At 37.6% G+C, this 15,097-nt stretch overlaps 1 protein-coding gene across 1 annotated transcript in view; it reads left to right on the forward strand.

Moving 5' to 3' along the window:
- The first annotated feature begins 4,646 nt into the window (after positions 1 to 4,646).
- Positions 4,647 to 15,097, forward strand: part of SNCAIP (synuclein, alpha interacting protein) — a 134,265-nt gene continuing 123,814 nt past the window's right edge. Inside the window, exon 1 of the mRNA XM_010846344.1 lies at positions 4,647 to 4,712. The gene's annotated coding sequence lies outside the window, so the exon portion shown is untranslated. The remainder of the gene's footprint in view (positions 4,713 to 15,097) is intronic.

The raw sequence follows: 15,097 nt of genomic DNA on the forward strand, positions 1-15,097 counted from the left end.
GGGAGCCTGGTGGGCTGCCGTCTATGGGGTCGCACAGAGTCGGACACGACTGAAGTGACTTAGCAGCAGCAGCAGTTTTGGCAAATGGTTACTCTGGACTCTAACTGTTATACTTTGGGACTCCTGGGAAGTAGACTATATGCCGGAAGTTTATCAGAGAGTGCTCTTGGGATCAACACCTGTGGAAGGGAGTGGGCAGGAGAAGCTGGGCTCTGATGCTGTCTCACCAAAGGCCTCAGTTGATCAGCAGAGAGTGGAGGATCTCTGTTTAGCCAGGGGTGATTCCCAGAGAAGAGGACAGCTGAGGGCTGTCGGGCAACATCATTCCCAGCAACTGGGGATGATGTCCTTCCATCCTAAACTGGAAGCAGCAGTGCCCTCTAGAATAAATGACTAAAATATTTTGAAATTTTAAAAAGGAAAAAAAAAAAATCTGCATCTTATCATTTACTTTCAAGTTATATATAGTGTTATCACAGAAGCCTCATTTTACAAGGAAATGAAACCAAGAAAAATTTTATTTGAATAAGTCTTTTGCGTAGAAAAGGGAAGTGGTCATATTTTTAGTTACTGGTCATCGGGAGAATGTACTTGTGTGTGCCAGAGTGTGGAATAGATAAATAGGATGAGCCACTTTTAGTCTTGTGCACTGTATTAGGAGCTTGAAAGTGAAAGTGGTTCAGTCATGTCCGACTCTTTGTGACCCCATGGACTCTACAGTCCATGGAATTCTCCAGGCCAGGATACTGGAGTGGGTAGCCTTTCCCTTCTCCAAGGGATCTTCACAACCCAGGGATCAAACCCAGGTCTCCCACTTTGCAGGTGGATTCTTTACCCGCTGAGCCACAAGGAAGGCCCTGTTAGGAGCTTAACCTATCATTTAATCTGTGGAACTCCTCTGTGAGGGAGGTACTGTTCTCTTGATGGTATTGGTAAATAAACAGACTCAGACAGGTTAAGTGATGCCTGAGATCACACAGCTAGTTTGTGATATAGTCATGACTCGAAGCCAAGTTCATCCAAATCAAAGCCCTTTTTCAGATCCCATGCTATACTGTTTTAATCCTTTAACTCTAGCCAGAGATTTTCTGCTTCAGTGGTTAACTTTCTTCCCTTGTTTTAACCATGTCTCCTTATCCGGGTTTAGGTCCTCACAAATCCCAGAAATTTGCTTTTGACCCTTGAGACAACTTCTACTGGTAAAAGGCAAATATTTTTATCCTCCCTTATCAGGGCTGTAGTGCGGGTGACAGTGGACCAGCGTCCTATGAGAACGGGTGCCTTCTGGGATGATTTCTGCCCCGTACTTCTATCCCCATTTAGTAGGTGTGTTAGTGGGTAAAGGAAATTCACCATGCTAAAATATTCTTAGGAGTCAGAGGTGAAGCTGGGTGTACTGATTCCAAATCCCGTGCTTGATCCCCGCTTCAGTGAGATTAATATGGGGAAGGAGGTGTGTGTGTGTGTATACAGTAAGTATAGAAACACTCCAAACTTTGAATGACCCCACATTATAAGCATTTCATTTATGATGAGGGGTTCTTGGAACCAGTAGAAAGAAATCGCTTGGGGTACTGCTAGGAAAAATATAAATATATACACTTGAAGTATATGCTTTTTGAAATGAATTTAAACCATTTAAATTAGAATAACTTCCTTTGGGCTTCTCATTTGATTAGAATGCCTGGACAGTGTTCTTTTACACTGTGTTCTGTGTTTTGAGGAGCTATGGTTGACTGGTCCCCACAGTTGAATCAGGTTACAAATGACACAAAACTTCCACTGCTCCATGACAGTCGGCGTCCTCTGATTTGTTTTCGACAGCACAACTGAAGTAGGCAAGATTCTCTTGTTACTTTGCTTATTTGAATAGGATACTGCTTGTGTCAGATAGTCCATGAGGACTTTAAGACATTTGTCAGATTTTCATATAATATTTCATCTTCTATAGTAAAAAAAGGAATAAGGCAAGTCATTGTAATATTTTCAGTCACATATATTCTTTGATAAAAGTAAATGACAATCTCTATCTGAAGTATTTTATGTCTTTTCTCAAGCAGTGATTACTTTATTTGTATGACTTTGGTTTCTACGCAAATCTTAATTTAATGGAGGATTTCAGGAACAGTTGAATGAAACAGATATTTCGACATGATTGATGCAGTGTCCCATATATATTGTATAACTGCATTATAAATTACTTGGGGCTTTAATATTGAAAACAGATGAAAGTATGTTTGCTTTTTGAAATGAGAAAAGAAGGATATTCGTATACAAACTTGTAGAGGTTTGACTATATCATGAATGCATATCTTCATTAACAACCATAACTCAGCTTCCCAATTTATCAGTATTAATCTAAATGGCTGTAAACTTAATTATCAGTACTAGTGCTGCAGTCAAAACCAACTAAGAATTTATTATTTTTTTATTGTTCTGGGTATTAAAATGGTCACAGAACTATAGTAATACTGTTTCATATCTATCCCTACATATATTAAATTATGCTGATACTGATAATTTATAAAGTTTATGAATGAGAACCAAATTAAAGATGCCCGTTGAGTTCTCTTTTTTTCCCCCATAGTGAAGTTAGGAATCAAGTAGTAATATAATATCTTGAGAATTCATATATAATGGACAAGGATTTAATGAAGACTTTCAGGTTTCACTGTTATTTTAGATCCCCATAGTATTTGAATGTGGTTTTATATGTCATTTGAATCTCTTGGCCTAAGTCTTCAAGGGAATGTTCATTTCCTAAAACCTCTTTATGGGATAAACATAAGCTTTTATAAAAGGATTCATGCACACCTCTGCTTCTAGGGTAGCCTAAAGGCGTGTGCATATACAGGCAGGAAGGAATCAGATACCAGGAGGGGGACTTGGGTCTTACACAGGGGGGAAGGCTGTGGCAGCTTGCGTACTGGTGTCCTGATCTGAAGGAAGCAACTGGGTTTGTGATCATTTTGAAAAGTAGTACCAATTTCTCTACATCTAATGTTCAAGAGAAGATAAAAATATGGATGTTTTTGTAAAATTCCTTCATTTTAGAACACTGAGAAGACCAAATCAATCCCTGATGTGGGCTGCATATGGCCCGAAGGCATCCAGTGTTCTCATTCCCATCTAAGTCATGGGAAACTGGAATTCTGATTGTCTTCCATTGGACATACATGGAATGGAAGTTTGAGTAGGAAACTAATTATCTTAATAGAATCTTCAAAATGAAATCAGAGCCAGCTTTGGATAGATTTAAATTTTCTTCTTCAAGTGTGAAAAATCCTCCAGTTTTCTAGGTTAAGCCACATATATTTTAGTCCAAAAAGGAGGTGGGGTATAGGAAGTTGGAATCCTGTTTCATTTGGGATACTGTCTTTTTATTGATTGGTCCAAAATTGAATACCCAGTTTCCTCTTTCACATTTATATCTCAGCATGAGATTTCCTTTCCTGATTTAAGCCTTTGTGGCCAGTTTTTATCTGATCATTTGTCTGTCTGATGTCCTTGATATGTTTTTGTAACATTTTTAACAGAAAATGTAAGTGCTATTTATGGAAAGCAAGCTGGTCGGCTGTGAGGGGTCTCTTGTGATTTCTCAGGTTGTTTTCACATTCGACTGATGCTGGCTTCTAGAACAGAAGTCTGGGAACTAACAATGAATGTTAGACCACTGAACATAGGTTTCTTTCCTTTCCAAGTCTGTCTGCAGGGGCAGAGAGAAAAGATGAATGAGAATGGAAAATATATGCATGTAGCTGAGCAGGAGGTTAATTATATTAATTTCAGACTCAACCCAGCCTGAAGACAATATAATAATCTTATAAAAAATGGAATGCCAGCAAGGAGCCAAACTTCTATTACCTTTTTCCTTTTAAGAGCACAATATGTTATAGCAATCAGGAACTCATAAATTGCCCTTACAAGCAGTTTAGAAAAAGTTACTGTGTGAAGCCTACTTAGAGTTGGAAACTGTGGAGAGATTCTTTTCCCCCATTGCACCTGAGGTGTTTTTTTCCATGTGTTGAGTTTTGTTTCAGTTGTTCAGTAGAGAACATGGGAATTCTGCTATGTTTCTCAAACATGTGATGGATGTGGAGGGGTCAAGCTGAAACTGAGTTACTTTGAATACTGAGGAGACAAATATAAATAGTACTCTGAAGTATGATTCCCTGAATATATATGTGAATACAGAGAACCATCCCATTTTCCTCTCCTTTGGACTAGGATCCCTGGTAAGAATGAAGTAGGGGATGAAGATGGGAATTAATGTAGGGAGAGATGAAATATTCTAGTGCCTTCCAACACAGACCTCTTCCTTACCTCACCAGGGAAGCTTCCGTTCCTTTCCTTCATCAATAAATACTAAGACTCACTGAGTAAAAGACCAGTGATTCAAAGTGTTGACACCTTGAAGTAGGGGAATGTTTTTCAAATAATTTACAGCAGCTATGAAAGTAATTTAAAAAGTTAATCTGCCCTTAAAGTATTCAGCTTTGTCAATTGTGCATAATATCCTCAATATTTACTATTACTTTATGCTACAAACATAAACAATCATTTCAATGACCCTTTTTTATTAAAATATGTGAACATTTATATTTCATTATTTCAGAGAACCACATGAATCCCACAAGTCCGTGGAAATTTTAGAGTGAATTTTACTGCCTCGTCACCTGTGTCTAGACAAATTTATTAGGCACTTGCTGATGGTGAGTAATACCTGTTTATTAAGCTGGTTTTCAGGCTGCTTACATGAGAACTTCCATAAATTAGCTCTAGTAACCTTAGGATTTAAACTTAAATAGAGATTAGGTATTTATAAATTGATTCTAGCGATCATGAAGTAAGAGGGAAGATATATATTTTTAAATGCATTTTTTGGCTTGAAACCCCTCCCTTACTTTCAACCCCAGGGGCCTGCTCTACCATAAAAAGGACATATTTAAACATTAGAATCTCTAGTGCCAGAAATTTCCACTTTATGTCTTGGCTAACCAGTGAGGATAGTCAGCACCTTGTCTCTCTTAAAACTGACAGGGTACATTTTTAAAGTGTTGAAAGAGAAGTATACAGACTTTACAGGTTGAGCAGTCTCAGTTTCGTGGCCTCGATGAAGATTTTGAAAATTAAGTTACTTTCAGTTGTCAGGATAACGCACTGTGGTCAGTAAATGAACTGGCTATTTAGTCATTGGCATTTTCTAGTTAACACATACAAATTGGTAGGGCATACTCTGAAATAACTTCCTTGGTAGCTCAAATGGTAAAGAATCTGCTTGCAATGCAGGAGACCCCGGTTTGGTCCTTGGGTCGGGAGGATCCCCTCGAGAAGGGAATGACAACCCACTTTAGTATTCTTGCCTGGAGAATTCCGTAGACAGAGGAGCCTGGCAGGCTACAGTCTGTGGTGTCACAAAGAGTCAGACATGACTAAGTGACTGACACTCCTCCAAGACTCTGAAATACAAAATCAACATTACTTATGGTTTTATGGTACCTTAATCCAAGGAACCATCTACTTCCCAGTACGCAATTTAGTGTATTAAGAAGGCGAACCATTTAAAGACTCAGATTTATTAATCTTTTGGATATTAGCCCAGCCCCAAGTTTTAAATGAAATCTGCCTAAGTGTGGGCAAATGCAAAGAACCTCCAGGTTTGTTTTGTTTTTTTTAGCACTTTAATTTGCAAAACTGTAGGACTGTCTATTCCTCTTGTCACTGTTTAGAACTTTGGTCTGTCTCGTACCTCCTCAGAAAAGCAATAAAACCCTTTGTCTCTTGGGGTTCTTTAGGAAACTGCATTGTTTGGGGAAAGGCTCTACCATTTTAAACCCACCTTTGGTATCTTGGTGTCATGACTTCCCTGGGGGCTCAGATGGTAAAGTGTCTGCCTACAATGTGGGAGGCCTGGGTTCGATCCCTGGGAAGTGGCAACCCACTCCAGTACTCTAGCATGGAAAATCCCGTGGACAGAGGAGCCTGGTAGGCTATGATCCATGAAGTCGCAAAGAGTCAGACACGACTGAATGACTAAATTTTGACTTTTCGCTTTGGTATCTTGGAGATGCTGGATAGGAGTTACATGGTGTGTCATGGGAATAGCCAGCATACAAAAATGAACAATACCCCATCCAAAATTTAGTTGTTTCTAAAATCCTTTGTCTCTCATAAATTCACTTCTTGATTATGTTGCAGAATCAAAAGTTAAAGAAGTATTAAATAAACTGTGAGAAAGTTTAGCAAATTTCAGTAAAATACGCTGTCTTCTAGCCACCTCTTTCTCTAGGAGAGTAGAACTTCCGTGGGTGGTGCTTCATGAGATATTTTGTATTTTAGCTACATTTGCCCATCAGCTGCATGTTCTCACAGCAGTCAGGATATTGATTGCTAGCCATCGATATTAATACACCGAGAGTGATAATTTTGTGGTTTCTCCTTTTCTCCTACCTCTCCTCTCCTGCTATCTTATTATCCAAGTCACTCAGTCTAAGGGTAAAGAAAACTGAGATGGGTGGGTTGGGGATGGAAGAATGGAACCAGAACTGCTCTGTGTCCCATCTTCCCAATGGGAGTTACTACTCATTGCTCAGGTAGTGTCTATAGGAAGGACAACTACATGTGTCCAGTGACCTCTGGCAAGCAACAAGCTGGCATCTCTCACAGTGACTCACATCACTGGGCATGGATTTGGGTGCTAAAGAGAAGGCAGGACCATTTCAGTCCATACGCAGCTAGTTGTATCCATAATGCTGTCAGTAATTACCAAAGCTTTATGGAGTGCCCAGTCAAGCGCAGGTACTCTAGTATCTGTCTAGTTACTTAATCCTCATGACAGGGGGACTTTGATGACCATTTTTCCCGATTGACAAATAAAAAAAAAACTGGAGCTTATAGAGAGGCTAAGGAGCTTGCCATGGCCATTCTCCAGGTCAGTGGTGGTGAAAGGACTCAATCCTGGTCCCAAACCCATAGCTTTAAAAACAGCCTGTGTGCTCCCAACTGTGTTCTTCACTCAGCAATATGTATAATGCATCCCACAGTGTGAGATTCTTCATTTGTCCCTTTTTTTTCATGGTAACACTGTGATAAGCAGGCTGTGTTCTTTTTCCAGTGGCAGAATGTTTAAGATATATTGTTCTTATCTTAGAGATGTATAGGGGATTTTTTCAGTTGATATGTGAAGATCTATTTCTATATTTTCCTTAAGTAAGAAACTAAATAGAATGTCTTTTTTCTTCCTTTCCTCCTAACCTTGTGATTACACTTGCATTGGAAGAGATCCCATGGCAGATGGCATCTGAGAGTAGTTTTAACAAATATGTTCATTATAAACATTGTATGGCCTTCGTATCAACCAAGTTTTCTAATGACACAATAAAAACAGAACATTTTAATGTTGAAACCTACTTATGTACTTAGCTGTCAAACTAAATGGACTGTAGCCCATGAGTCTCCTCTGTCCATGGGATTTCCCAGGCAAGAATGCTAGAGTGGGTTGCCATGCCCTCCTCTAGGGAATCTTCCCAACCAAGGGATCAAACCCACATCTCTTAGCTTTCCTGCATTGGCAGGTGAGTTCTTTACCACTCGCACTGCCTGGGAAGCCCTGCCAAACTAAATCAGCCAAGTATTATTTTCTGCTAGCCTCTTATGTGGATAGCTCAGTGTCCACTTCTGGAGTTTAACCCTTGCCAGTCAAGTAGTTTTTTCATGTTCCCCCTTCATCTCACTATCCTCCTAGCAATCACTACAGTCTAGTCTTTTTACTCAAGCTGAAACTTACCATTATATTAGGTACATTTCTTTAGTTCAATAATTTTCACTGGAGACTGTTGAAATTAGTGCAAGTTTTTAATTACTTTTTGAAAGAATAGATAGCTTTTATATGTAAGCACTTACTTAAACTGAAATAATGAAACATTAGTAATTACATCTTTATTTTTGCTTTAATGAATCACTGAAACTGTTTTGTAAGTAAACTCTGCAGAGATACTCTTTAAAATGATATTGTTTGAAAATGTTTTTGGTTTTCTCTTAGGTGTAGGTATTGAGTATTTTGGAGAGGCCAAGCATGCTTCATCATATATGGCAAAGCCTTTCCTCCTTGGTTCTCCTGACATTTGGGGTTAGATCGCTCATTGTTGTGGGGGCTGTCTGTGTGCATTGGAGGATATCGAGCTGTATCTTTGGCCTTTACCAATCACATGTGAATATGTAACCTCCTCCTAGATGTGACAGTTAGAAATGTCCAGACATTGTCCCATGTCCTTTGGGGCAAAATCACCCCAGACCGAGCGCTGTTGCTCTGTGGTTCTCCTGCTGAGAAGTCTTAGTTAGAGAGGGATCAAAATATCAGCTCTGGTGATGACCAAGCTACAGAAGATAAGGTGGCTAAGGTCTAAGACCAGGATAGGTTTCTTTTTCTTTTCTTTTCAGACACCTTTACCCAAGTGTCATCTTACCAGGCCTTCTCTAGCCACTCTGTTAAAAACTAGCACAACCCTATGACTCTCAGCCTCACTTGCTCTATTTATCTTCCTTGCACCTATAAGCCTGTAGTTATATATTGCTTGTTGTTTTTTTTCCCCTGTCAAAATGTAGGCTATAATTACCTTCAAGGCTCATTTCAGAAAATTTTAAATTGCTTTTTAAAAAAAATTTTTTTTTAATGTATGTTACATGAATGCAGGAAATTTGTGTTTTATTTAGTCCTATAAGTGCAGCACACAGACCCATATCTGACACATAATTTGTAACCCATGAGAAATTGTTGACTGAATGAGTCAATTATTTAGAGACACTTTCTATAAAAAAATAGAGTGAGGATATTAAAGATCACTAATATAGCTGAAAATAAATTGAGAGAGTTGTTAATGGAAAAGAAGCACAACTTCAAGTATAATAAAATCTACCTAATGATTTTATAATTAATTGTTTCGTAATTGAGATTTAGGTTTTTCCTTCATTTGATGGAATTAGTTGTACTAGAGTCCATTTTTCATGTCAACCAACAATGGCTTCAGATGAGAGAAAGCCTTGAGCTGTAAGGAAATGAGGAGAGAAAGTCCAGATGATGCATGAAGTCAGAAAACAGTTGGAAAATACCAACATTTCGTATACAAGCAACCATTGAAAAATGTGTCAATAAGCAAAAGCCTGTCATTAGATGGTTTCATTGGAAGTTACGGAAGAACGAATACAGCATTCCTTAAAATGCTTGTTTTGTAGTTTGAGAAGTAACAATTGAAGTTTGGAATTTAAAGGAAATAATTTATTTATTGAGTTTAAAATTCTTATTCTGTATTTTAAAATCTTTTCTTGCTTTATGCTTACTTTTTCAGTTCCCTATTTTTAACCAATTGCAAATGTTTTTAAGTACCACTGCACTCAGTCTTTTGAATTGAAGTAGTTGCCTTTAGTAGAAAATCTGAATTTCATCATAAGGATGGAACACAAAATCCTTGGCTTAAATATAAGGCTCAGAAATGAATGGGATAAAATGATGTCAGCTTAGCAAATGGTAAATATACACAGTCCACCAAATGTGCTTTTGTCTTGAAGAATTATGGACATGTGTACCAGGCACTGTGAAGACTGCAGCCCCTTCAGGCTGTATACTGAATGCCACTTGAAATTTTATATGACAGGAATAGCCAACCTGGTCATAGGCAGACACCAGAATTCACTAGCATTATCAACAAAAGGTCTGTGACAATTGATCTTTCAAAAGAAATGTTATTCTCAGATTTATTGCTGTTGGTTGATTAGGGTGCCCTCATGTGTTTCCTAATTATAGTACCTATTTAATTCTTTCAAAGTACCTATCATTTCTTCCTTTTAAACATAGAGTCAATATAATTAATGAAAATACTGGAATTTTTTTTCTCATACATGCTTCTTGAGATATATGTAAAGTCCTGAAGAGTCCAAGGCAGCTCTGGGTAGTGGATTGGGCCCTGTTCATCATGAATTAGTTACAGAAGTAGAAGAACCAAAGAAACAGTCGGTCCTATTCCTCTTGTTTGTTGCGGTTTGGAGGGGTGTTGGCTCACCTGGTCTTACGTAGTATGTGGGTGGTATGTCCTGGCCTGAGACCTTTCTCCAAGGCTCTCTGTCCAGTGTTATTCCCAACCTCCATTTGTGGTATAACATGGTCATATCTTATCCCTCATGGATTATAGCATAGCTCAACATCTGGAGCCAGAGGTTTTGGTTTTATAATGGAAATAGGATGAGTGGAGGTGACAGGAAACAAAGAGATTATAGAGTAGCCTTTCATTCCCTGAAATTCTGTCCGATAGTAGAACATTTTGGGAATGTGCTTGTGTGCGTGCTCAGTCGCTTCAGTCATGTCTGGCTCTGGGAACCCATGAACTATAGCCCCTCTGGCGGCTCTGTCCATGGGATTTTCCAGGTAAGAGTGCTGGAGTGGGTTGCCATGCCCTCCTCCAGGGGATCTTCCTGACCCAGGGATTGAACCCACGTTTCCTGTAGCTCCTGCATTGCAGGTGGATTCTTTACCAGCAAACCACTGGGAAAGCCCCATTTTAGGAATTTACTCAATCAATGGACATATTAAGTTTCCCTTACATGCAAAACATCCTGATGTGTGATGTGGGGGATACAGAGATGAATATAAATTGCTTTTTTTCCTGCCCTCCAGGAAAGCATGTCCTCTAATGATTTCCTTCCTTGAGGTGGTCTACTACAACCCATAGCTACAGGTCTTTCTGGAAGTGTTAGAGATTCAGGAAAATCATGCTCTTGTGACTTTTGTACATCCTACAGGATGGCTTACACGTATCATTTGGTAGCATTTTTGTACTTCTTTAGAATTCATCCTTGCAAGGACTTTTTTAAAACTTAAAAATGTATTTCATTTATCCCATGATTTGCTCTGTGTGGTTTTATATTTTCTAAGTACATTAGCATCACTAGAACATGTTAAAAGTAGAATTCCAGTGTTAAAGATGAGGGGATAGAGTTTGTCTCAAATAGCTGATGATGTTTCCAGAGTCAAAATAAAACTTCCTCTTTTCTCTTCATTCAAGTAGAAGGCAGTTTGACCAATGAACTCAACGTCTCTCTCCTGCAAAACATGGATTCATGGACTAATAGAGTTTTAAAGCTCTAAAATTATTAAAGGTAATTTCAGAGACAGCGAAATTAGTAGATACTGAAATACACATCTTCCTGCTAGTCACTGAGTAATAGGAATTTCACATTCTTATCTGCTTATCTGATAATTTCCTGGGGTTTAGGTGAATGAAAGTAGAGTTGATAAATGAGCTATTTGATCTATTTTTGGCATGTCCAGTGCCTAAGCATAAAGCTGAGAAGTCAATTCTAAAATCTTTTAGTAGTCACAAAAAAGTAATAATGTTGACTGCTGAGATATATTATGAACTGTGGGGTTGTTAAGAGACACTAATGACATGGATATAATTATGGATACAATGAAAGCAGTTGTCAGTGGATTTTGTAGGGTTTCTTTTAAAATCACATTAACAAGATTACCGAATAATTAGAACACAGTTTGAGGCAAGCTTTGCAGGAATGATTCCCAGATGTGAGTGAGCTAATTTTTATCATTAGATTAAACTCAGTGTTTTAATGCAGCTGGAGCGAAAAACATATACTTCAGTAGGACTTACAAGAAGCCAGAGTTGTTTGACTTTCTTCATTTTACTCACAAATTATTTGAAAAGATAGACTGAGTTCTTTGTTATCCATAATATATTACAGCTTTCTGGAAGGTCTGTGTGAGTAGTGCTTTTCAAAGCTTGCTGGGATAAAGTGGTCATCACAGCATCTTTACCGCAAAGAACATCTGCTCACCAGCTCTGCTTTCTTTGGTTGTAGGAGTACTTTAGGGGATGATTTCTTTTTTGTCTCTTGACAGACTTCTGTGCTCGAGGCCCGACTGCAGAGATAACAATAGTGTGTGTGTGTGTTTGTGTGTGTGCACACAAGTGTAGAGTATGCTAAAATCATAAGCCTGACCATATAAGAATTTGTTGTTTCTCTGTGTATCCTGAAAGTTCTTGGTTCTTTCACATATGTGTAGATATTCTCAATTTGAAAAAAAATACTGATTTTCATTTGTCTCCCTTCAGATTATGCTCTCAATTTCTAGAGATGTTTTACATTTTTAACTAAAATAATACATTCATCCTGGTACCTTGGAATGATGAACATCATATTCAAGCAGTTCTGTTTGTGTCTTACTTGTAGAATATTGTGAAAATAAATATCTAATGGTTTTTCATCTAAAATAGAACTGTGAAGTTTTTGTGGGAGAAAAAAGTTGAATTTGGCAAACGTTTATCCTGAATTTTCCTCTCATGCCATTGCTTATTAAAAACATAAAAATAAGTGCTTCCCTCCCTATTTCTCTTTTTCTCAGCCCTTGAATATTGAACATAATCAAACATATTATGAGCAAAGCGAACTACTTGTATTTTGTTTTTACCTCTTAAATTAATTTTCAATATGTAAAAAATACCACAAATATTGATTATATTTATATTTTTCTCAAATTTCTGGGATCCTCCCATTATTTCAGATAAGGAGGGACATATATCTTTCATTCAAAATATATTAACAGTTGATATACAAATGGGAAAATCTTAATTTTCCAAGCATTTTATATGTTCCTTAAATAAATGTGGTACATAGAAACAATATAAAGTTCATTATCTCATATTTGTTAAGACATCTTTGTTCCTTAAAGGGAAAAAAGATATATGAACCTGGCTTTCAGTTTCTGGAACATTAAGGTCTAGAGTATTACTGTTGTTCATTACCTTGATGTTCTTAAATAATGTTCTGATAATAAGAGCCTTCATTGTCTAAGCCCTCACAGTTTGGTTACAAGGTGAACTATCATAAGAAGAAAATATTTACTGATGAAGTGACTGGTTATAAAAGTAGCTTTCTAAAATCTCACTAAGCTGATGTTTTTATTAATCAGTTTTGGGCTGATTATAAAATGCTTACAACAATGTAACACACACAAAAAATGCAATGCTAAAAATATGGTACACATGCAATCCATATAACAAATTGATTGCAAGAATTCATTAATTCTCGGACTTCCCTGGTAGCTCAGTGGTAGAGAATCCACCTGCCAGCGCAGAAGACACGGGTTTGATCCCTTAACTGGTAAGATCCCACATGCCTTGGAGCAACTAAGCCTGTGCACCACAACTACTGAGCCTATACTCTGGAGCTGGGAAGCCACACCAACTGAGCCCACATGCCCTAACTACTGAAGCCCCATTGCCCTGGAGCCCATGCTCTGCAACAAGAGAAGCCACTGCAATGAGAAGTGCAAGCACCACAGCTGGAGGGTAGCCCCTGCTTGCCACAACTAGAGAAAAGCCCGTGCAGCAGCAAAGATCCAGTACGGTCAAAAATAAATAAATAAATAAAATTACATATATAAAAAAAGAATTCATTAATTCAAAACAATTGATGTTGGAAAACTGCCTGAATCATATATAAATCCATTGATAAATGAGGATCCAGCAGAGTGAGACCAATGAACAATTAAAAATGAGAGAACAAAAATGGATGAGGATATAAGTAGATGCTTCATATGAAAATTATTTTAGAATCAAAGGGCAAGAGGAACCCCTGGGAAAATTGATGACATCTTTGAGTATTCTTTGAAATAATAGTTCTGGTTTAGGCTGAACTGTAGTGTAATTTTGTCAGGAAAGAAGAATTATGTCTACTTGCTTCAATCTTTACTCCAGTTCATTGCTGCAGTTATAGCTTAAAATTTTCCTTATGATATAATTTTAATGAATTTATTTAAGATAATAACCCAGCATTATGTTTTTCACTATTTCAATGAAAAGGTGGCTTTGCCTTTTCCTGTTACCAATTTTTCTCTGATAATGAAAGCCTCGTGATAAAGCCACCTGGACTATTTATCACCAGATGGACTCTGAATTATCCATCACCAATAATTATGAATAGAATGTGCCTCAGTTGTTTGCTTCATTGAAAGCCTAAAGTATTTATTTGTTTCATCTCAAAATAGTTATTTAGCACAGTAATTCTCAACTCTTGTCAGGCTTTAAAATGACTTGCTCCCAGGCTGCACTCCAAGAACAGCTAAATCAGAATCTGAGGGTTGGAGCTTGAGAAAAACTTTTTTTGTTTGTTTTTAAGACTTCCTATGAGATTCTAGTGAGTACCACTGATAGTACATCAAAAGGTATTAACTTCCAATGATTCACTTTGCAGAATCAAAAAAATGAATATGGCTGTTTTCTTTCTACTAGCACTGTTTTAATGCATTAAAAAAGTTCTTAAGTTTTCCCTTACATAAGTCAAATTTGAAAAAGTAATGGTAACCTGTTAGGTCTTTATTGACAAGAAACAGAGGATTCTTAACCATAATAACTCATTTCTGCATTTTGAACTATATATTTCTTTAATTTTTTTTTCTGCTGTTAATTACTCCAAAACACTCTCTTCCAACAACACAAAAGAAGACTCTACACATGGACATCACCAGATGGTCAACACCAAAATCAGATTGATTATATTCTTTGCAGCCAAAGATGGAAAAGCTCTATACAGTCAGCAAAAACAAGACTGGGAGCTGACTGTGGCTTAGATCATGAACTCCTTATTGCCAAATTCAGACTGAAATTGAAGAAAGTAGGGAAAACCACTAGACCATTCAGGTATGACCTAAATCAAATCCCTTATGATTATACAGTGGAAGTGAGAAATAGATTTAATGGACTAGATCTGATAGAGTGCCTGATGAACTATGGACAGAGATTCATGACATTGTACAGAAGACAGGGATCAGGATGATCCCCATGGAAAAGAAAAGCAAAAAAGCAAAATGGCTGTCTGAGGAGGCCTTACAAATAGCTGTGAAAAGAAGAGAAGCAAAAAGCAAAGGAGAAAAGGAAAGATATAAGCATCTGAATGCAGAGTTCCAAAGAATAGCAAGAAGAGATAAGAAAGCCTTCCTCAGCGATCAATGCAAAGAAATAGAGGAAAACAACAGAATGGGAAAGACTAGAGATCTCTTCAAGAAAATTAGAGATACCAAGGGAACATTTCA

This window comes from Bison bison, unplaced genomic scaffold, assembly GCF_000754665.1.
Source record: "Bison bison bison isolate TAMUID 2011002044 unplaced genomic scaffold, Bison_UMD1.0 scf7180017864235, whole genome shotgun sequence".
Classification (NCBI taxonomy): domain Eukaryota; kingdom Metazoa; phylum Chordata; class Mammalia; order Artiodactyla; family Bovidae; genus Bison; species Bison bison.